The sequence below is a fragment of the Candoia aspera genome, chromosome 1 (genome assembly GCF_035149785.1).
Source record: "Candoia aspera isolate rCanAsp1 chromosome 1, rCanAsp1.hap2, whole genome shotgun sequence".
Classification (NCBI taxonomy): Eukaryota; Metazoa; Chordata; class Lepidosauria; order Squamata; family Boidae; genus Candoia; species Candoia aspera.
Window position 1 is genome coordinate 10,917,457 of NC_086153.1, and position 24,916 is coordinate 10,942,372.

General features: G+C 42.6%; 1 protein-coding gene across 1 annotated transcript in view; it reads left to right on the plus strand.

Moving 5' to 3' along the window:
- The first annotated feature begins 320 nt into the window (after positions 1–320).
- Positions 321–24,916, plus strand: part of WSCD1 (WSC domain containing 1) — a 61,811-nt gene continuing 37,215 nt past the window's right edge. The window contains exon 1 of the mRNA XM_063297363.1: positions 321–583. The gene's annotated coding sequence lies outside the window, so the exon portion shown is untranslated. The remainder of the gene's footprint in view (positions 584–24,916) is intronic.

The following is a 24,916-nucleotide window of genomic DNA, read 5'->3' on the forward strand; positions in this document are numbered from 1 at the left end:
CAGAACTGTACAGCGACGGTGGTGAAAATGTGGTCAAAAAACAGGAGGATGGATTCTCAGTTTACATGTCATCAGATCAGTCCCCCAGCGTTGCTCCCATGGGATCGCCGTTCCTTTTCCTGCAGCCTCTAAGCCTCAAAACCAGAGCTAAAATCACAGCTTTCTTCCCTGGGCTCCTGAAGCGATGCGGGTGATATTTTGCATCCTGGATTATCATGTCGAACCGTGGCAGAGTGAGTCACTTAGGACCCCGGAGAGCTCCAGTTTGTGCAGGAACAAAGGCTGGTACCCACTGAGCATGTGCAAAGCTGGGTCTGCTCTCTTAAGGCTCGGTTAGTTACTGATATAAACAGCTGGAGGTATTCAAATGCTGAGTTTAGAGACCAGGCAGAGCTGCGAAAGTGGAGATGTGGGGGGATTACAGCTTCTGTGTACTTCCATCGGGCTGGCCGAAGAAGGATTAGTCAAGGGCACCCAGAGATCTGCTTTTCCACGCTGCATTACAGTTTGGGGTTGCCTTTCATTGGATTTGCCAGGGACTTTCTCTCTTCCAGAATCGGAGTTTGGAATACCGTTTTAAAAGGTGAGTGTTTCTTTCCCTTCCTCCTGGCACATGGCAAAGCATTTGCAAATTTCCATCCTCCGCTGCCTGGCTCCAGACTGGAGAACTTTTCAGAGGCTCTCTTCATCACGGTTTTCAGCCGTAAGGGATTGCATGTATGTGAGAAGTAAGCCTCTCCAGGGAAAGATGAAAATCATCTCTGCTAATTCGAATGTGGTAGAAGAACAGGATGGTCCCATGAAGGTCGTGGTTAGCGGCTAAGGGGTTCATCTTTCCTATGCAAGGCACCAAAGGACCTTTGGGAGGACCTGTGTCTGTTACAGAAAGATGTTTATCTGGGCATGTTTTGAAAATAGCACAGAGAAGCCGGTCTTTCTTTTAGGTACCCGTCCCAATGCATGGATATATTTTCTAGGACTTTATAAATGGCATCCATTGCTTTGGGGGCTCAAATGCTCTGGGGGTCTGCTGGCATTTTGGGAGTTTTCAACATCAGGCCTCTTTCAAGATACATTGGGAACACTGTTCTGTTCCCTCATGCTGGAGACAGCTGCTTCTCTGGAATTTGTGTTATGCAAAGCTTCTTATAGGGGTTCTCTCTTCAGGAGAGAAACTTGCTACTCCATCTCTTAAAATCATATTGGCTTGCAGGGAAGTATTTCCACTCTCTTCTGGGAGATCCAAAGTGAGGGTTTATTTGTTTTTTTTGTTTGTTTTTTTTAAGACTCAGTTTATATTATAAGTTTTATAAGAAATCTTCTTTTGCAGCCTTCCTTCCCTTTTTAAATTGTTATATAAAAGACAACAGAGATTTACACATATGGTCATAAAGATACCAAACAGGCATACATACACACTCATATATTAAAGCTCAAGTTTGTTCCTATAGCGATGCAGGGCTTTATCTCGTGCCAGAGTATATTTTTCAGAACATAATTTGCAAATTTTGTTATTGACTGAATGGGGCATTATAAGATTGCAGAAAGCAAGCATATAGTTCTACTTTAGATCACTCCAGTAAAGCTGGAAGGAAAGAAGGAAGGAAGGGATTCTGTCCTTCCATTTCAATCAATCTCTGTCTTTATTTCTCCAGGGTAACAGTGATGTTCTTGAAAGTAATTCCAAGAATTACATTTCCTTCTCCAAGCCTATCTTTTCCAATTAAACACTGACTTGGATAAAAGAGCCATGCTAAGTAATAGCAACCTCAAATTGTTGCTGATGCTATTGCTGATGACCAGTGCAGGTTTGGCGGCTTCTCTAAAATGCCATGTTTATTTGCTGCTTTCCACCATCTCCTTGGGCATCCTTGTAATTTCCTGCATCTCTTCTGTTCTGTCTGCCTTCCTTTCACCATTCTGCTCAACATATTCTCCAAAGGTCTGATTGCCCTTTGCTACTTCTGTATTTATTAGATGCCTTTTAAGTCATAAATGCTTGCCAGCCCATGCAGGTGAATATCAGCTTCTGATCCTCATAATGTGGAGAAGAGTGCAAATGAGACACTTAGGTCATCAAAGGGAAAGGTTGTTGCTCAAGACAAATTGGAAACTAAGCTTCCTTACAAGAAATAGGTCCATCAATGCCTATTCTTCTTAAAGACTCTAGGGCATTAAGGATGTAAAAGAAATAATTGCCGATTTCCTTTAGAATAGAAGAATACAATCCACCAGTACAGTCTGAGTCATAGCATGGCTGGGGGAAATCTACAGAATGTCCTCAAAACTTTTGTACAAAACAATGTGCATTTGGGGAAGATGTAGGCACACATCCTTCTCTCCCCACCCCCCTAAAAAGAGAGAAAAAGCCAGGTGAGGAAGTCAGGATAGATGCAGGAGTAAAAAAACCCATGGATCTGAGGAAACTGCATACCATGCAGGGTGTATATTAGGGAACTTTGTGTAGAAAGATGTGTTTATTTGGGAAAATTGCATAGAAAAAGGTGACCTGACTTTTGCAGAAAGATAGGATGGAATAATAATTGGCGATACACAACCTGACACAGAATAGATTTGGAATAAGCCCCACATCCCTATGTAGGTTGTCAAGAGTCAGAGAGAGTGTGGTCCTAACCAAATGTTATTTGCCAATGGGTGATGATCAGGTAAGCCCATGTTCCTCTGTTGACCTGTTAAGTGACTTCTAGGAAATCTCTGGTTTATAAGCATAAATATCAGGTTGCTCAAATAGCTAAACCTGGGGTGTAATTGTGTAATTGTGCAGAGCCCAGTTTAATCATCCATGGATGTTTGGGAGAGAATACTCATGTTCAGAAACGGTCTACCTTTGAGGACCAAGTTTAAGCAACAGAGGAGGTTCAATTTTATTTATTTACTTAATTTTTATCTCGCCTTTATTATTTTATAAATAACTCAAGGCAGTGAACATACCTAATACTCTTTCCTCCTCCTATTTTCAATTGCTTTTGTATCCTCCTTGACAGCAATGCAGAGAGATCTGGCTGGCCACTATAAGGAAGAGAAAGCTTGACTGGATGGTCTTTGATATAATTCATCTGGATTATGCCAACATTCTTAAATTCAATAACTAAAATATTTAGTGTGTCCATCTCAGCAGAATTTCTTCTTGATGGCTGGGGAGAAGTGGGATGAAGAGGGTGGTGAGTGATAAACAGAAGAAAGGGTCAAAAAAGGGAAGAGGGGGAAAAGCCAAGGGTGTCCACATTGGGAGGGTCAAAATCAGCAAGATGGTGGATGGAACATGTGCAAGCCCCACCCTTTTTGAATTTGGACATTGGAAAGGGGTGGGGCTTGCATTGGGATGTTCTGTCCACCATTTTGCTAATTTTGACCCTCCTGATGTGGACACTCCCAGGCTCTGCTAGAGAAGGGAATGTACAAACCGACAAAATTTATTATTCTTTCTTACTTTTGGCTCTAGACCCAGTTTATTATGCTCAAGGGAATGTGGCCCTTGGGAAATGTATATATTTTTTAAAAAAATCATCTCTGTTCTATGTTGTTTCAATGTAGAAAAAAAATCCCCCCCCCCCCCGAAAAAAAAAGAAAAGAAAAACAAGAAAAACTACCAGGCAGGATTCCAGCTTGCCACCGAGATCATCTAAATGCTGTACATTAATTGGGCTCACTGGGCACCTACAAGATGGTGGGCGAAAATGAGACACAACTTTCCCACAAACACCTAAAACTACACTCACCATTTTATTCAGGAATAAATGGAATACATCAGAAACCCAAACTTCTGAACAGAGAGAAACTGGAGTGTCAGCAGCCCTGTCTTCCACTCTTCTTTAATTCTGGTTTAAAGACAAGAGTTTCCTATTTGGAGCATATACAGCTTTCTGCAACTCTCTACTAATTTCATTCACTTGTATCTTTCCCCTTGCTGTACATAAAATACATTAAAATAAGATAAGCGCTGCGCCTCCCCATCAGACAAAAGCAAACAACGCGACTGTAAACTGATTTTCTTCAGAAGAAAAAGACCTGGTCTTTCAAAGGTGGGCATTTGGTTTCTTTGCCTGTTGCTAGATCACTATATATGCATCAGTAATGTTGAGTCAAGACAGCCAGCTTGGTCTAGTGATTAAAGGTACCAGGCTAGAAACTGGAAGGTTGTGAGTTCTAGTCCTGCCTTAGACACAAAGCCAGCTGGGAGACCCTAGGAAGACATCAAGGGCAAACCCCTTCTCAAAATCCTGCCTAGAAAACTGCAGGGACCTCTCTACGTAGTTGTCAGGAGTCAAGACTGACTTAAGGCACCAAAATGAATAAGTACATAAATATGTTCAGTCAAGATAGAATTAAACCCACTGAAAACTGTGTAGCAAATCGTGCAGAATTTTGAGATGGGATTTGAGGGCTAATGTAGATCTGTTGTTGTACTTCCTTCTAACCATTGCCTGGTTTGAAGGTGGTACATTCAGGGAAGGTGTCCACCAGGCCGATCCTTCCAGCTCATTCCAACCATTTTCCTTCTTCTTTCCAACATTGCAATGATTTTGGCACCGGGAATCCAATGTGTTATGTCAGCTTTTGAGAGGGACATGTCCAGTGATGCCGAGATGTCACTAGAGGGCACTTGAAAATGTGTGTGTGATGCCTCATGGAAGCCTACAAGACATAACTTGTGTCTCTCTCAGCAGGTGGAAGCATGTGAATGATGTGAACTGGGACTGAAAGCTAAGCAAGGCCAGGCTTGCTCACTACTTGGATGGGAGACCACCAGGGGATCCTAGATCTGTTGGCTAAAGTGGAAAGGAAAAAAAAGGGTCCTGGAAGAAAGGAAGGCAGTGGCATATAACTTCAGTATGGCTGCCAAGGAAACTATATAGATGTGTTCAGGAAATCATCAACTTCAAGCTTGACTTGAAGGAGATTTTCCTTGGTGCAAAACAAGTTGTTTAGTTTTGCCACTGCATTTCAGTGATGTGAACGAGGGGTGCTTTGAAGGCTCAGGGCTGCATATAATTGACCAGCTCCCAGTTCCCCAACCCTCCCTGAAATGAATCCTGTAACAGGGGGCCAAAAAATTCCTGCAGGATTTCTTTCAGTCAACATGGTTTTTCTATGCCTAAACTCAGAAAAATTAATTAATAGGGATATGCGCACCGTTTTTAGAAAGCAGAAGGTATTATTATTATTTAGTTGTTTTGTACACTACTGCTATAATCACACAACAGATTTCCAGCAATTAACAACAGAAACAAAAAACTACTAAAAAGCCAACATTTACAATTGTATAAAAATTCATTAAGACAGTATAACAACCTAATCCATATGTGGGCCGGGGATATAATCCTAGACTAGCGTTTCTCAACCAGGGTTCCGCGAGAGGTCACTAGGGGTTCCCTGGGAGATCACGATTTATTTAAAAAATTATTTCTAATTCAGGCAACGTCACATTAAAGTTTCATTATTTATTTTTAGTTTAAGAACACTGTTAATGCATAGCTACAGGCCTACCCATGAAACGAATATAATAATTCTGTAACTTCTGCCTTATATTTGAGCCTGAATGGGCAGGGGTTCCCCGAGGCCTGAACAATATTTCAAGGGTTCCTCCAGGGTCAAAAAGTTGAGAAAGGCTGAGCTAGAGGAAGCTGTGATCTGGGCAACAAGGCGGGTAGGTCCAGGCCAAGAAATACATTCAAATGAATTTTATCACACCACCTCTCATATGCTATTCCCTCTTTTACTGTTTGAGAATTCACAGAGCCAGTGTGGGGTAGGGATGAAGGGACAGAATAAGAAGAGGGGAGACCCAGGTTCCTCTGGGCCACTGAAGCTTGCCGAGTGACTACAAGCCAGCCCTATCTACCTCGCAGGGTTGTTGGGAATAAAACAAAGGGTGTTCCCCACCTTAGCTTCCTTGAACTCCTGAGGGGAAAGATGGAATGTAAGTCTAATCAAGAGCCGTAAAGGGCTGGGTTTTCCCCCAGGTGCTGGGATAGCATAAGGTTGGGATCAGGCAGGATTGTACTGCCTGCTCAACTAGAGCAGTATGCTGGCTGGGGAATTCTGGGAGTTGAAGTCCACACCTCTTAGTTGCCAAGGTTGAGAAACGCTGAACTAGAGATTGTGGGTCAGGCGCCTAGTTTTATCGTCTTCAGTTTTTTTATTATTATTATTGTGGTTTTGTTGTGAGCTGCCCAGAGTTGTGTTTTACAAGATGGGTGGCCATATACATCTTTTAAATAAAGAAATCTAGTCCTGCCTTGAAGCCACTGTTAAAAGCAATGCTAGTGCTCTTATGGTGTGCACACACAACAACATACAGCCTCTTAACTGGAAGTGCTTTTGAAAAAGTGTCTTTGGTGCTGTCTAACCCCTGAAAAGGATCTCTTTTCAGCAAGAGAACATATGAAGTGGACATCATGCAGAGCAGTGTTTCTCAACTGTGACAACTTTAAGATGTGTGGATTTCAACCCGCAGAATTCCCCAGCCAGCATGCACGTTGAAGCCCACACTTTTTAAAGTTGCTAAGGTTCAGAAACACTGACGTAGAGAGTTCCTCTGAGCGTATGCAAAATACTTCTCACCCAGGATGAGTGGGAAGAAGCTTGGTGCCTCCCTGAGATCTTTTTCTTTTTAATCAGATTTAAGCTGTAATTCTTACATAACAAAATGATGCTCGATTCATGGAATGGTGGGAAAGACAGGAAATACTGTTTTCCATTATGTTTCCTGCCACCTTCTCTGTTCAGGTTTGGGTGATCCATGGTTTGTTTTTTTTTTTTGGTGGGGAGGGAGGGGGGAGGCTTTAAATGAGGCATTCTTCATGGCTGTTATGATGGAAAATGCATCATTGTTAGAGTTCCAGTGTTACGTTGCTATTGTTTTTTTTAATTTCCAGAAACAGCTTTATTTATCCTGGGAAAAGAGGAGCTGAACTGACACCATTCTAGTGATTCTCAGTGGGACTAACTTTGTCAGACCTTGTTGGTACTTATAAAAATATACAGGAACTTCATTTCTTTGCAGCCATCACATAGACCAGCATTTCTCAACCTCAGTGACTTTAAGATGTGGACTTCAACTCAAAGAATTCTCCAGTGAGGCTGACATAGACTGAGGGACTGGGCACGGTGACACTTTCCAGAGATTTTAAGATAGGAACAATAGGTCATGGATTATGGGAAAGGTAGTCCAAAACATTTGGAAGGATTGCCTCTTTCTGCATTTAATCTAAAGCTCTAGCTTCAGTGGGAAGAGTTGCAATTTGAGGAAATATTTAATGTTTTCAGGATAGAAAATCACCCCATTTCATAATTCCTACTACCCAGTCACATTCTCCTTCAAGATATCAGAAGAATCTCAAATTAGCCATCCTGATTAATGCTGAACTCAAACCAGAAATTTCTCCAATCTCCTCCCCCTCCCCCTGATGAAAGGGGCTTCTGTTTTTCTACCTCATTCTCAGAATGCTTGAGAATTTCTTTAGAATTTCTCTTGGGGTTATGTCTTTGAGATTACTCAATTCTCAGACCCGGTGAGGGTGCTACTGGTGGTGTCACTTCTGTCACTTCATTGCTCTCCAGCTTTCATAGCTTCCCTGACACTTCCCAATGCGATCAAGGCCTCTGGGAACTGATCTCTCTAGATGCCTTCCCTTCTGGTTGAACGGAAGGGTAGAAAGCCAAGGAAGCTGTCAGTCATCGGGAAGAGGACTGCACGATGACAGGCAAAGCAATTGCACAAGCAACCTTGGCCATCTTGCCATTAAGTAAGTGAAAGGATACAACTTTCCTTCCATGATGAATTCACCATCTTTTTCTTCTTGGAAAGAAATGCTGAACGCAAATTCTGTTTTATCAGAACAAATGGAAGCAGACAGCAAATAAATGCAAGAGAAACATTTGCCTACTTCTTCGCTAAGTTTGGCATAGGAGATAAATTCCACATGGTAACTGTAACTTCATGAGAGCCAATTGGGTGTACAGGTAGTCCTTGCTGAACAATCACAACTGGGACCAGAATTCTGGTTGCTAAGCAAAGCAGTCATTAAGTGAAACACATGGTTTCCCCATTGGTTTTGCTTGCCAGAAGCTGTGCAGGAAGGTTGAAAATGGCGATCATTTGACCACGGGACACTGTGATGGTCATAAATGCAAACTGGTTGCCAAGTGCCCACATTGTGATCACGTGACCGCAAGGCCACTGCAATGGTCATAAGTTTGAGGTCTGGTTGTAAGTTGGTTTTTTTCAGCACCGTCATAAGTCAAAACCATCACTAAATGAATTGTTAATAGTTGTTAAGTGAGGACTGCCTGTAGTAGTTAAAGGCACTGGGCTAGAAACTGGGACACTGGGAGTTCTAGTTCTGCCTTAGGTGTAAAACCAACTGGGTGACCTTGGGCCAGTCACACACTCTCAGCCCTAGGAATCAGGCAATGGCAAACCACTTCTGAAATCTTGCCAAGAAAATTGCAGGGACTAGTCCAGGAAGTCACCAGTAGTCAACTTGACTTGAAAGCTCTCTCTCACACACATGAAAAGCCTGGGGGCAGAAGAGATTTCTTTTTATGTAAGCCTATAATCTCCTTCGGTCTGTTTGTCCTGCATATATTAGCAGATTTAGAACCTCACTATCTAGACATTTAATACAAGGAAAAACAAATTGATCCCTTGTGCCTCCAATGACCTCCCTTGACAGCCATTTCCCACTGCTTTTATTGACCAGTCATCAAAACAAGTTTGGGTGATATATCAATGCTGTTAAAAAAGAGGTAAAATAAGTCATTGCAATTTCTGTTTGAAGAACCAGAGAACAGAAACTATACAATATATAGGAGATGCCTTCTGCCCATCCCATTTTGTAAAAACACCTGCCAGATTATCAAAATGTGGTCAGTCATGATGATTCTGGAAGCGATATAAAAATGTATATATTTTAAATGTGAAAAGTATTAAAATACAGATTACTGCAGATGCTGACTGCAGTCAGCTTAATCCTTGGGAGAAGAGCAATGACAAATCTTGATAAAATGGTTAAGAGCAGAGACATCACACTGACAACAAAGGTCCGCATAGTTAAAGCAATGGTGTTCCCCATAGTAACATATGGCTGCGAGAGCTGGACCATAAGGAAGGCTGAGAGAAGGAAGATCGATGCTTTGGAACTGTGGTGTTGGAGGAAAATCCTGGGAGTGCCTTGGACTGCAAGAAGATCAAACCAGTCCATACTCTAGGAAATAAAGCCAGACTGCTCACTTGAGGGAACGATATTAAAGGCAAAACTGAAATACTTTGGCCACATAATGAGAAGACAGGACACCCTGGAGAAGATGCTGATGCTAGGGAGAGTGGAGGGCAAAAGGAAGAGGGGCCGACCAAGGGCAAGGTGGATGGATGATATTCTAGAGGTGATGGACTCATCCCTGGGGGAGCTGGGGGTGTTGACGACCGACAGGAAGTTCTGGCATGGGCTGGTCCATGAAGTCACGAAGAGTCGGAAGTGACTGAACGAATAAACAACAACATTAAAATACAAAGCACCTCCAATTATAATAATGAAAAGGTTCAGGAAAAAGGTGGTTTAAAAGATTGGGAAAAGGGTAAAGAACCCCTGGATTTTTATAAAATATATTGTGTGGTGGTACATCATCCAAGCTGAAGTTCATAAAGTGAGTCACAGAAGATGACCAGGATGGTGAAGTTGTGGTTTTTGACAGGCAGGGAGAGCTGGATTACATGCATCCTACTTAGAGCAGAGCAGAACTCAGCCAACATTTCTCAGTCTGGATCTGATGGGACTTGTAGTCTACCACAACAGAGAATATCGTATTTTGAAGGCTGCATTAAACAGCAGAAAACTCAACCGAGTTGAGTTGGTATCTCAGAATCACCCAACGGAGATACAAAAGACAATAGAAAGATCAGCAAAATTCACTGTAGATATCATTTATTTATTTTGATCTTGAGGCTACCCAACTCTACAGTGACTCTGGGCAGCTTATAATTTTTTAATATATATATATTTTAAAAGTAAACAAAAATAACTTATGTCAGAGAAAAGGAATACAGCTGACTGGTGACAGAATCAAAAAAGCCAAAGGGGTTCAACACCATCCTAGCCCATGGCCTGGAATGTGGGGTTTGTGGAATTGGATGGGAAGGTATTGGATGGGGAGCCCTGCTCTAGAGCAAACCCCACTCCCTTCTAGCACTGATGATGTTACCTCGTTGGGCAATGAAACGTCTGCACAAAAACAACCAAGCTCAGAGAGCACCAAGGACTCCAACATGAAGTCAAGTTGCAACTTAGGGGCTCTGGGGAGAAGTGCAATGGATGATTGCCCTTTTTGAGCTGATAGGGAAGTTGAAATCAGCATCTGAGATACTGCAAGTTAGAGATCCTACCTGCCTACTTTGGAATACAGAGAAATTATGTTTTTCTTGGGACCTTGTTTTCTAAGAAACACAGTGGTCTGCTCAACTTTTGACCACAAAGAGGAATGGAAACTTCCAGCTGGAAAGAGAGAGGTGACTTTTTTGCCTTACTTTTCACCTTCTCCTTGACGGCCTAAGCAGAGATTGGATTGCCCCTAAGGGTTATCCTGTGTGGTCAGTTTCCCACTTTTGTAGGGCCCTGGGATTAGGTGACTTTTAATGTCCTTTCCAGTGATAGGACTCTAAATATTGGAGGACTTACTGTACAAAATGCCATGCTGAACTAGATGGCCCTCTGATCTCATCCAGAAGTAAGTCTGTAGTTCAGATTTAACTGAATTCAGCAGTGGATCATGCTGGTGGTAGTTCAGATGTTTTACATTTAGAGAACCTAGCAAGAATGAAGTCTACCTAGTATTTCTAAAATGTCCAACCTATTTATTTATTTATTATTTATTTATTTAATTTTTATCCTGCCTTTTTTTTTTATAAATAACTCAAGGAAGCAAAATAACCTAATACTCCTTCCTCCTCCTCTTTTCCCCACAACAGCAACCCTGTGAGCTTATAAATAACTCAAGGCAGTGGCGAACATACTAACACTCCTTCCTCCTCCTCTTTTCCCCACAACAACAACCCTGTGAGGTGGGTTGGGCTGAGAGAGAGGGACTGGCCCAGGGTCACCCAGCCGGCTTTCATGCCTAAGGCGGGACTAGAACTAGAACTAGACTAGAACTCACAGACTCCTGGTTTCTAGCCCAGCACCTTAACCACTAGACCAAACTTAGCCTGGATCTCACCATTTTCTTTCTTTGAACAGTGAAAATGTTATTTCATTTTTTTTATATAGCTTAGGAATTAAGAAAGCAAAAAGTTCTGGTGGGTTCTTGCTGGAGCCAAAAAGTCTGAGTGTGCCAGGTCAAAAAGTCAATCCTTTGTCTTTCAAACTGATATGCTAATAGTTACTATGGTAACTAATGGTTAGTAGCCTAGATAAAGGTCAATATTCTCCTGCTTCTGTGTCCTGCTCTCTGCTTCTGCCTTTTTGCTTTTGAAATGCAGCTACTGTAAGTCTGCTTGAAACTGTTTTATCTCCCTGCATGGAGAGGCAGAACTGTAAAAATGCTTTTACTCTCTGTTTTGTAAATACAGTTTATATTTGTTGAAGTTGCTGGCATGATTTTTTGATCTCTCTCAATGGCAAAGCTCTTCTGAAATTCCGCTGCTGATCCTCAGGATCATAACACACCAACAGAAAATGCCTTATACACTCATAGAATGGAGTGTAGGCTTCTTCCCCAAGGCCTCTCTGCCTTTGCAGTTTCTAGGAATGACCATGTGACCAGATCACCTTGCAGAGAGCAAGTGGGCCTCTTTACTCTCAAAGAAGAGGAAAGAATGAGACCCTTTGTTAATTTTAAGAAATAAAATTGCAAAGTAAAATCCCTACTGCCTATGAATGTTTAAGGTCCCCCCCCCCCCAGTTATTTTAAACCAGGGTTTCTGTGATGGTTGCCCTTATTCCAATAAAGCACAGACTCACTAGCCAGGGCTAAGGATTTCCGGTTTATTGAGAATAGAATGCATACACAGAAAAAGACGGGACTGAGCACATGGCGTGCAAGGTAGCCTGTAAATACCCCTGGTGCGGACCTGGTCCTTCTCCAGCCCCCATTGTCCCAAAGTCCTGATCTGGAGTCTTGATGGGCGATCAGGGTGCGATTCCGGAGTCTCGGTGGGCAATCGGGGATTAGCGCTGATCACCTCTGTCCTCTTCCTGTGTCCGGCGCAGGTGTGTCCCCCGGGGTAATGCGGAGATGTCGGGGAGATAGGATGATGGCTTCTCGGGTCAGGGCAAAGGTATGGCTCCTTTGTCCTTAATTGGTATTTGGTTTTAGCGCTTAAAGGATTATCACTAATTCCTTCCTCTTTCCTTCCCTTCTCCGGAAAGGCATGTTCCCCGTTGTGATGCATGTATGCATTGCAACGGGGGACATGACAGTTTCTCAACCTTGGCAACTTTAAGATGTGTGGACTTCAACTCCCAGAATTCCCCACCAGCCATGCTGGCTGGAGAATTCTGGGAGTTGAAGTCCACACATGTCTTAAAGTTGCTTAGGTTGAGAAATGCTGTTTTAAACTGAGAATCTGGGAGGAAATGCTTGATTGGAAAGCAGCCAAAATGGGCCATACTGATATCAGTCCTCATGTTCCTGTTCATATGTATGGATGCTTTGATATACTTATATGGAACAGTTTAATTCTTCTAGACATCCCTCTCCATTGTGTGCCTTCTGGAGTAGCCTATTGTTAGCTGAGTTGGCCTTTCTATTAATAATAGTGCTCTGTTATATATGTATATATTTGGGCTTTTCTTCTTTACTAGCGACACATTTACTGCAGTTGTTCCAAATATGTTTTGCAGAGGGTAATAGTGGGAAGGGAGTCTAATGGAACAAGTTACTTTCCGTAATGACAGTTGTTTTGAGTCGAAATAAATGTGCGGCTAATTTATGTGCCATTGCTAGAATGGTGTTAAAATGCACTAATGGAGCTGAGCAGTTTTCTGACCACAATATGGAATTCATTGCATTTGGAGTCCAGCGGAGGGAGGCGGAAACACACTCAAATGGACACAATTGGAGCCTGTCAGTTTGGTTATTAAATGTTCTTCTGCAAGACAGAACTGTCTGTTTCTTTGGAGAGGAAAGGATGGCTTATTATTATACCTGACTGAAGCAACTCACTGCTGGTTTTTTCTCTAATTGGAAGATAACTGGAGAGTTCTGATGATCCAATTTGTCTTGGTTTATGGCTAAGGAACTGGATCCCAGGAATGTATTAATTTGACTGTGGGGATGTGAATTTGAATGGCTGCCTCCTGTTATTTCTTCAAAAAGAAACTGTTTGGGAACAGCTGGACAAAGAGACCTCTGTGTATGTCTGTCCCTTCCTCCCTGACATGGTGCCATCATCACATCTTTCCCCTAATGGTGGAAATCTCACCCAGAAACACCAAAAGACTGGAGAAGAATAGGATCTCAGTGACTCCTTTAGCTTGGTAAATAACAATGAACTGTTTGACACTGCACAGGGTCAGAGTGAGGTGGCAAGGCTTATTTATAGCAAATATATCTTCAAAGGAAACAGACCTGCATGATGCAAGTAGGGTTCACACAGAGGGAATATGTTTGTAAATGATAAGGAAAGAATGTGAGGTCCTTTACTGATTCCTAAGAAGGCAGAATGTTCTCCAGAAATTTGTTCTAAACCCTTTATCTCAGTGTTTCTCAACCTTGGCAGCTTGAAGATGTGTGGACTTCAACTCCCAGAATTCCCCAGCCAGACTTCTGGGACTTAAAGTCCACACATCTTCAAGCTGCCAAGGTTGAGAAACACTGCTTTATCTGGTTGTAGAGCTATCTGACCTACATGTCAAGTGAAGGTCATAAAATGGGATCTGACAAGCTGACTGTTCAAAATGACTATCAGGGGTTGATTTTGTTGTTGTTTATTCATTTAGTCGCTTCCGACCCTTCGTGACTTCATGGACCAGTCCATGCCAGAGCTTCCTGTCGGTCGTCAACACCCCCAGCTCCCCCAAGGACAAGTCCGTCACCTCCAGAATATCATCCATCCACCTTGCCCTTGGTCGGCCCCTCTTCCTTTTGCCCTCCACTCTCCCTAGCATCAGCATCTTCTCCAGGCTGTCCTGTCTTCTCATTATGTGACCAAAGTATTTCAGTTTTGCCTTTCATATCATTCCCTCAAGTGAGCAGTCTGGCTTGATTTCCTGGAGGATGGACTGGTTTGATCTTCTTGCAGTCCAAGGCACTCTCAGAATTTTCCTCCAGCACCACAGTTCCAAAGCATCGATCTTCCTTCTCTCAGCCTTCCTTATGGTCCAGCTCTTGCAGCCATATGTTACTACAGGGAACACCATTGCTTTAACTATGCAGACTTTTGTTGTCAGTGTGATGTCTCTGCTCTTAACTACTCTGTTCTTACTACTAAGTAGTAATTCTCATCATCATCTTCAATTCTGGGAGTTGAGTCCACACATCTTAAAGTTGCCAAGTTTGAAAAACCAGCCCTACCAATAGGCAGAGTGAGTCTGTTATCACAGCCTGCTGAGGTTGTGGACACATTTGCAATTCTGAGGGTGGGTGATGGTACTGCTGCTGCTATCCGTTCAATCGTGTCCGATTCTTGGTGAATCTATGGACCAGCTCTCTCCACCTTTTCCAATCTTGTATGGCTTCTCTTAAGGGGACGTGGTGGTGCTGCGGGTTAAACCACTGAGCTGCTGAGCTTGCCGATTGGAAGGTTGGTGGTTCGAATCTGCGTGACGGGGTGAGCTCCCGTTGCTAGTCCCAGCTCCTGCCAACCTAGCAGTTCGAAAACATGCAAATGTGAGTAGATTAATAGGTACCGCTTCGGCGGGCAGGTAACGGCATTCCGTGTAGTCATGCCAGCCATGTGACCACAGAAGTGTCTATGGCCAAACACCAGCTCTTCGGCTTTGAAATGGAGATGAGCACCGCTCCCTTGAGTTGGACATGACTGGACTTAATGTCAAGGGAAACCTTTACTTTATGGCTTCTCTTAGTTGTTTTAAGCTCTGCCTGGTGTCTGCTTTGATGGTGTCTAGCCACTGTGTTTTTTGGCGGCCTCGTTCCCTTTTACCACTGACCATTCCTAGCATAACTGCCTTTTCCAGTGAGTCTGATCACATGACATGGATGAAATAAGGCGGAATTTTGTGGTTTTGGCCACCAGTGATAAGTCTGGTTTTATACACTCCAGTACTTGCTTGTTGGTCACCTTTGCTGACCAAGGAATGCACAGGAGCCTTCTCCAACACCTTAGCTCGAATGACCCATTATAATGATGCCCCAGGCATGTCACTGATGCCTTGACTACTCACTGCAGGTCCTTGATCTTCCCCAGTAGCTTGTTGGATGCCTTCTGGCCTGGGGGTCCTACCATTGGGCACTACATCTGCTTTATTTGAGAACCTTTCCATAAAATCTTCTTGGCAAATAAATAAATAAATAAACTCTCCCCATTCATCTGGGCTTGGGACTGACATGCAAGTGCAGGGTTGGGTTGAATGGGTTATGGTCACCTTCAAAAAATGGCAGCTGTGGGGACCACCAGTCTCAAAGCACCCTTTTACCAGGAGACAAGTTGGTGTAGTTCTTCTACCCTTTCTGGGCTCCTCAGATATTCTCTCCCATTCCAGGACATGGCTCCCCTTTTACTCTTGGAAACAAAGCATTGGGCTGCAGCTTCTCATTTTTATTTTCTTAGAATACCTCTGCATTGTTGTTATTTCTATTCATCCAGATTATTCAGTCTAACTGATTGGGTGTTGAGGCCAATGATTTGGATCCTAGCCAAGGACCTAAGAATCATGGAGGTATCTCTGTAAGATGTATGATGTTCCAAATAAGGTAGTCTTTTGCAAAATGAATGGTGTTAAAAGTCTATTAAGTTTAACATTTCTAAATGTTTGGGAATCCTTTCGGTATTGAACCAAGAGGTCCAGTAATGATCACTATGATACTTGTTTTCCTTCCCCCTCTATGACCTTTCAACCTTAATTTGTAAATCACAATATTTTGTTATTTTCTTCTGTTGTTTTTCATCAGTTTAACCTGTCTCCAGGTACTGACACATCAATGGACCATACTGTCTTTCCTATAACAATAACATCTGGCATTACGTTTGAAGTATCTGTCAGTTTGAATAACAAGAACAAGAACAATATTGTCATTATGGATATTTACACATGGTCTACCAGATAGTTCTGGTTCGTTTTGGTCCTTTTGACTCTTGGATGCTTCTCAAGGATCTAAGATAACCAAAGATCCTGTCATAATATACATGCTCTTTCGAGTATTGCAACACAACTTTTTGTAATTGATGAGTTGAGATTCTGTCCATTCCTACTGTGTCCAAGTGTTCTTACAGACCTTTTGAGATGGCATCCAGTGCACTAACCACTATTGGCACTGCTACAACTTTCTTTTTCCACATTTGCTTGATGTTTATTTGAAGGTCTTCCTATTTCCCTATTTTTTTCTAGTTCTTTCTCATTGACTCTTCTGTCTCCAGTTTCTACAAGGTCAGTTATCCAATCTTGTGTCTTTGTAAACTACATTCATGTCTGGCTTATTATGGGCTAAATGTTTATCAGTTTGCATGTGGAAGTCCCATAGAATCTTAATCCTTTTGTTCTCAACCACTTTTTCTATAATGTGATCCCATCAATTCTTTGTTGTTCTTTGTTGTTGTTATCATCGTTATTTACTACAATTATTGCCCACCTTTTTGGTGAGAGCTACAGAGGGCTTTCATGGAGCTCACTTCTAATTGTGTCCTTACAATAACCCTTGAGGTAAGTTCAGATGATAAAGGGGGACTGCCACAAAGTAACCCAATGACCTCTATGGTTGAGTTGAATCTGGATTTACAGATACGGGTCCCAATTTTTGACCACTATACAATATTGTGAGAGCCATAAAAAAATTATAAATGAATGTTTTGCAAGTGGCTGGCACTTTGTTTTGCAACATGCTGACATCTATTATTTTAATAAAGAAATCTAAAGTAAAATAGAATAAAATAAAGAAGAGGGGGCATGGAACCTATGGTTTGCCAAGGATGATGTCCAAGGGGCAGATCATTGTCTTGGTAATCAGTCCATTTGAAGATCTGGATCTTAAGTGAGGGATGTTGGAGGGATAAGGAAAGGAAGCAATGGCTAGAGATGTAGGAACCAAATTCAGTTCCAATCTACATCTGGTTAATTTATATTTAATCATCAGTCCATTTCTACATGACTCAGGGAAAAAACAAACAAATTGCACAACTCCCATCAGCCCCAGTTCTTGCTACTGGTAGAACCTTAGAACCACACAGACCATCGCACTGAATTCTAATGTGTCATATTTCCTACACGGAGCCCCACACCATCTGGGCGTGATTGAAGAATATGCTACTTCCCACACAGAAGTGCATAGGGTCCGTTGTATTTGCAATTTATTTATGTACTTGTTTATTTTACTATTTTAACCCTGCTATACAGTGGAGGATATAGGACTTGCTGGGAGTCTTTGGAACATCAAAGTAAATACATTTAAATTTAAATTTAAAAATCGTCCTCATCTGCATGGCACCAAAATTGATGGGACAATGAGCTGGTGGCAATTCAGCAAGTTGGGTGGATTACATCCTATTCCCCAGATCCTTGTTATATGCATGGATTTGAAAAGGTGGAGAATTCGAGCATCCATGCATGTAATTAGAAAGCCTCCTTCCTCCCTGAGTTTCCAAGAAACGCCAGACATCCCTTGCAGGCTTGGAGGTTCTCAGTGGGCACTTTGTTTCCACTTTCTGAACAGTGGCAGGCCTGTCCCCGAATGAGAAGAAAACTGTTTATGCTTTAGGTAACCTTTAACCTCTTCTTGCAAATGAAAGGCAGTTTCTGTCCAAGAGTTTTCTTGGGTTTCCAAGGAGCATCTTTTCTGTGAAAGCAGCTTGGAGGAAGGAAAAGAAAACATGCCCCTTGTTCAGCTTTGTATGAGAGGGCAGGAAACATTTCCACAGTGAGAGCTTTCTCTCTCTCTGCTCGCAAAGATGTCAGGCAAAATGTTAGGTACTGCTTGGAAAGGGAGATAAAGCAATGATTGGATTGGATTGGATTGGATTGGATTGGGTGCCATCACATCAGTACTGAGCCAGAGACAGTCTTTCTCCAAGATGATCTATCCTCAATCTGGACTTTTCATTCTTTTATTGGTGCATTTATTGTCCATCCGCCTTGCTGCTGATCATCACCTTCTCTTTCCTTCCGTCTTACTCAGTGTGATGTGCTTCTCAAGGGAGTTGGGTCTTTCAAAGAATGACAGTTGGAGGCTGGTCATTTGTGCCTCAAGGAAGGACTCTGGATTGATTTATGATCCACTTGTTTATTTTCTTAGCTATCCATAGCCTTCTCAAGAGTCTTCTCCAAAAACCAAAACAATGTCACACTGAAAGCTCCCCCCAAATAAGAAGCTTAAACAAATGGAAATGCAATGCATCTATCTCAAGAGTTGGCAAGATGGCACCAAGGGAGTTGACAACACCCCAAGAGACCACCCACAGACACCCCCCCCCATTAATTTAAACTAAAGACTGGTAGACATCTTACGAGCTCTTAAATGAGAATGGCAAATTTGCATTAGATTTTGGGATTCTTCCACCAATTTTTCAGCATTCCTATATGAGAGCATAGAGTTGGATCACCAAAATCACCAGAGTTCAGATATTCCTCAGTGGCTGCATTAAAGGTAGTCCTCACTTAATGACCATTTGTTTAGTGATGGTTCAGACTTATGATGGTGCTGAAAAAACTGACTTACAACCGGTGCTCACACTCATGACTGTTGGAGTATCCCTGTGGTCACATGATCACAATTTGGGTGCTTGGTAATCGATTCACATTTATGACCTTCACAGCATCCCATGCTCATGTGATCACCATTTGCGACCTTCCCAGCCAGCTTCTGGCAAGCAAAATCAGTGGGGAACCACATGATTTGCTTAACAATCTTACCATCTTGGGTTTTAACTTTTTACTTTACATATTTTATAATATTTATTTATTTTTAGAGTTTTGTTATATTGTTGTTGTTTATTCGTTTAGTCGCTTCCGACTCTTCGTGACTTCATGGACCAGCCCACGCCAGAGCTTCCTCTCGGTCGTCAACACCCCCAGCTCCCCCAGGGACGAGTCCGTCACCTCTAGAATATCATCCATCCACCTTGCCCTTGGTCGGCCCCTCTTCCTTTTGCCCTCCACTCTCCCTAGCATCAGCATCTTCTCCAGGGTGTCCTGTCTTCTCATTATGTGGCCAAAGAATTTCATTTTTGCCTTTAATACCATTCCCTCAAGTGAGCAGTCTGGCTTTATTTCCTGGAGGATGGACTGGTTTGATCTTCTGGCAGTCCAAGGCACTCTCAGAATTTTCCTCCAACACCACAGTTCCAAAGCATCTATCTTCCTTCTCTCAGCCTTCCTTATGGTCCAGCTCTCACAGCCATATGTTACTACAGGGAACACCATTGCTTTCACTATGTGGACCTTTGTTGTCAGTGTGATGTCTCTGCTCTTAACTATTTTATCGAGATTTGTCATTGCTCTTCTCCCAAGGATTAAGCGTCTTCTGATTTCCTGACTGCAGTCAGCATCTGCAATAATCTTCGCACCTAGAAATACAAAGTCTTTCACTGCTTCTACATTTTCTCCCTCTATTTGCCAGTTATCAATCAAGCTGGTTGCCATAATCTTGGTTTGTTTGAGGTTTAGCTGCAAGCCAGCTTTTGCACTTTCTTCGTTCACCTTCATCATAAGGCTCCTCAGTTCCTCTTCGCTTTCAGCCATCAAAGTGGTACCATCTGCATATCTGAGATTGTTAATGTTTCTTCCAGCAATTTTAACTCCAGCCTTGGATTCCTCAAGCCCAGCATGTCGCATGATGTGTTCTGCGTACAAGTTGAATAGGGAGGGTGAGAGTATACAGCCCTGCCGTACTCCTTTCCCAATCTTAAACCAGTCTGTTGTTCCGTGGTCTGTTCTTACTGTTGCCACTAGGTCGTTATACAGATTCTTCAGGAGGCAGACAAGATGACTTGGTATCCCCATACCACTAAGAACTTGCCACAATTTGTTATGGTCCACACAGTCAAAGGCTTTAGAATAGTCGATAAAACAGAAATAGATGTTTTTCTGAAACTCCCTGGCTTTTTCCATTATCCAGCGGATATTGGCAATTTGGTCCCTAGTTCCTCTGCCTTTTCTAAACCCAGCTTGTACATCTGGCAATTCTCGCTCCATGAATTGCTGAAGTCTACCTTGCAGGAACTTGAGCATTACCTTACTGGCATGTGAAATGAGTGCCACTGTTTGATAGTTTGAACATTCTTTAGTGTTTCCCTTTTTTGGTATGGGGATATAAGTTGATTTTTTCCAATCAGATGGCCATTCTTGTGTTTTCCAAATTTGCTGGCATATAGCATGCATTACCTTGACAGCATCATCTTGCAAGATTTTGAACGGTTCAGCTGGGATGCCGTCGTCTCCTACTGCCTTGTTATTAGCAATGCTTCTTAAGGCCCATTCAACCTCACTCTTCAGGATGTCTGGCTCTAGCTCACTGACCACACTGTCAAAGCTATCCCCGATATTGTTATCCTTCCTGTACAGGTATTCCGTATATTTTTGCCACCTTTTCTTGATCTCTTCTTCTTCTGTTAGGTCCTTGCCATCTTTGTTTTTGATCATACCCATTTTTGCCTGGAATTTACCTCCGATGTTTCTAATTTTCTGGAAGAGGTCTCTTGTCCTTCCTATTCTATTGTCTTCTTCCACTTCCATGCATTGCTTGTTTAAAAATAATTCCTTGTCTCTTCTGGCTAACCTCTGGAATTTTGCATTTAATTGGGCATATCTCCCCCTATCACTGTTGCCTTTTGCTTTCCTTCTTTCTTGGGCTACTTCTAGTGTCTCAGCAGACAGCCATTTTGCCTTCTTGGTTTTCTCTTTCTTTGGGATGTATTTTGTTGCCACCTCCTGAACAATGTTGTGGACTTCTGTCCATAGTTCTTCTGGGACTCTATCTACTAAGTCCAGTCCCTTAAATCTATTCTTCACCTCCACTGCATATTTCTTAGGAAGATTAGTGAGCTCATATCTAGCTGATCTGTGGGTCTTCCCTAATCTCTTTAGTCTGATCCTAAATTGTGCAAGAAGAAGTTCGTGATCTGAACTACAGTCAGCCCCAGGTCTTGTTTTTACCAGCTGTATAGATGTCCGCCACCTTTGGCTGCAAAGGATGTAGTCAATCTGGTTTCGGTGTTGTCCATCTGGGGAAGTCCATGTATAAAGCCGTCTCTTAGGTTGCTGGAAGAGAGTGTTTGTTATGCACATTGAGTTCTCTTGGCAAAATTCTATCAGCCTATGTCCTGCTTCGTTTTGTTCAGCCAGGCCATGCTTACCTGTAATTCCAGGTGTCATTTGACTGCCCACCTTAGCATTCCAGTCTCCCGTGATGAAAATAACATCTCTTTTAGGCGTGTTGTCCAGTAGGTGCTGCAGATCCTCATAGAACTGCTCTACTTCAGCTTCTTCAGCATCTGTGGTTGGGGCGTATATATGGATGACTGTGATGTTAGATGGCTTGCCCTGAATTCGAATTGAGATCATTCTATCATTTTTTGGATTGTATCCAAGCACTGCTTTAGCCACTTGACTATTAATTATGAAGGCTACTCCATTTCTTCTGTGGTCCTCTTGTCCACAGTAGATCTGGTGGTCATGTGATGTGAAGTGGCCCATTCCAGTCCATTTCAGTTCACTGATGCCCAGAATGTCTATCTTTAATCTTGACATCTCACCAATAACCACATCCAATTTGCCCTGGCTCATAGATCTTAAATTCCGGGTTCCAATGGCGTGTTGATCCTTAGAACATCGGATTCGCCATTCACCACCAGCACCGTCGGCCGCTAGCCATCCTTTTGGCTTTGAGCTAGCTGCGTCATCACGTCTGGGGCTAGTTGAACTCATCCTCTGTTCCTCCCCAGTAGCATTTTGACCATCTTCCGACCTGGGGGTCTCATCTTCCGATGGTATACCGACATATCTCTAGTTGTACTGATCCATTTAGTTTTCACGGCAAGAATACTGGGGTGGGTTGCCATTACCTTCCCCAGGGATCGCATTTAGTCTGACCTCTCTGTCATAACCTTCCCGTCTTGGGTGGCCCTTCATGGTTTAGCTCATGGCATCATTGAGGTGCTCAAGCTCCAGCACCATGACAAGGTAACGATCCTTTGCTGAAGGTTTTGTTATATGGTATATTTATATTTTATAATGTTTTTAATTGATATGAACTGTTGTTGTTTTAATGTATTCTAAGCCACCCAGAGTTGTGTTTAAGATGGGTGGTGGAAAAATGTGCTAAATGTGCTAAATAAACAAACAACCACATGGTTCGCTTAATAACCACTGCAAAAAAGGTCATAAAATTGGGTCAGATTTGCTTAATGACTGCTTCACTTAGCAACAAAAATGCTGGGGTTTTCTGCAGGGTGTGGTTAGATAAGTCAAGATGGAAGCCATGATGGTGTAATTGAAGCTCTGCCCATTTTTTGTAATGTGTGTTGCCCACATAAAATGGGCAGAGCTTCAACCTCACTGTTATGGCTGCCATCTTGACTTTTTAAAATCATATTGTGTGGATACTCTGGATAAACCTTACTATTTTAAAGACAAGCCACTCAACCTTTGGGTAGTTTATTTGCCTTTTGCTAGTTTATTTGAGCATTGCAGCTGACATGAGCATTCAGGAACCATCCAGGAATCATCCATAAAGGAAAATTCTCAAAGAGGGAGCATATTTTAAAGAAGTGCCTTTGGGTGGGAATTATGGATAGACATCAAAAGATCATAATGTAATCAGTAACAGAGGTGGACAAGTTATTGTCTCAAAGTTTTCTTGAAGTTTTGAGATTTAATAGTTTCAAATATTGATAACTCCTGAAAAAGACAGTTGTTTTGGGCTGAAAGACGGATGGTTTGTTCAGTTCACAAATGACCTTTTGCACATGGTGGGACTGTCTCTTTTTTGATTCATTGTTGACAAATCTTGGAACACAATCAGCGCTGTGGAATGAAGGCAGGAAGTAGAATTTTTGGTAAAGAGTCACAACTTCGTTAATAAGCAGCAAGGCTCTACAACACTTGTTGTAGGGTGGCATGAAGATCACCAGGGGCTTGTGGTTGGTATATAGGGTGGTTTCCTATATGCCCTAGGCTCTATTGGCCACTAGCATAACCACCTGTTATCTCTATATAACTTTTCTTCTCTGCCTTCTGCATCTGACATTGGTATTTACAGTAAGTATATATGGGAGAATGGCTATAATTATTTATGGATTTGGGGCAGAGGTTGGAGTAAGTGTGTGAATGCATGTAGGTTACATAGAATTTACATAGTTTGTTTAATCAGGTCCTTTAACTCCTATGCAACATAATTTCCCTTGATATCTGAACAGCCTCCTCTCTTTTGGCATTTACGAAGACGTTACTGTTTAAACAGGCCCTGGAATTTGCATGATTATGGGTTTTCCCCCCCTCTGATGCTGAGAAAAGCAATAACTCTCTCAAAAAGTCTGAATGTCATTTTGCATCCTCCCAGAGCTGAAAACCCACTCCAGTGTTTGTCTGAACATGTGAAGGGCTTGAGCTGGGTACAGAATATGACCCCTATCCCAGGTCTTAGAAAGGGATCTGAACTACAGGTAGTCCTCACTTAATGACCACAATTGGGACTGGAATTTCAGTCGCTAAGTGAAACCAACCCAATTTATGACCTTTTTTGCGGTAGTCCTTAAGCGAATCACTGAGGGTGTTAAGCGAACCACATGGTCATTAAGTGCATCATGTGGTTCCCCATTGGTTTTGCTTGCCAGAAGCTGGCAAGGAAGGTTGCAAATGGCGATCAAATGACCACGGGATGCTGCGAAGGTCATAAGCGTGAACCAATTGCCAAGCACCCAAATTGTGATCATGTGACCACAGGGATACTCCGACAGTCATGAGTGTGAGGACTGGTGGTAAGCAGGTTTTTTCAGCACTGTTGTAAGTTTGAACCATCACTAAATAAATGGTTGTTAAGTGAGGACTACCTGCACCTGGTGAGCTGGAGGTGGATGTAAAGGAACATACAACAGCAGAGGAGAAAGGACTGAAAAAAACAGGGTTTTCCAAACACTGGATTTCTGCTATACTCTTGCGGGTATCCCAGGTGCCAGCGAAAGGCTTATTAGCCAAAAGCACAGAAGTCTAGACCGAGTTGCATTGTAGCAAACCCACAGTGGGGGAAGTGGTTCTGAGCAGGCAGTGTAAGCTCAGCTATCCCCATGATCCAGGATCTGAAGGAAGCGGGGTTCTATGTCTGGCTGCCACTGTGCTCAGATCCCTGTAAACATGTGCAAAGCTCTCCTTCAGAGCAGAATTCCCTCTAAGCAGGTATAAGTCACTTGTGTTTCTCTTTCTTCCTTTCTCTCTCCACTTTGAGCCTTCCAGAGGGTGAGGAAGGGTCTGAGCAGAGCTTTAGCCTGATTCCAGGCCATTATGGGAGAAATGGATCCACCTCCAGCAAAACAAGGGAAGTATTTAGCGAAAAAAGTTTGCAAATAGGCTGCCTTTTTGTGCCTGTGGAGAAATATAGCAGTCGACTTATTGGAAGATCATGGACTCAGACAATTTTGGCTCAACTCTAGTTATAGTCATGTAGGGGTGGACAAGCCTCACCAGGTGGAAACATCTATCTGACCTTGGCTGATTTTGGAAGCTATGCAGAGTTAGCCTCAGCTCGTACTTGGATGAGAGCCCCTCCGAAAATCCCCATTGGCTAGTCTGGGGAG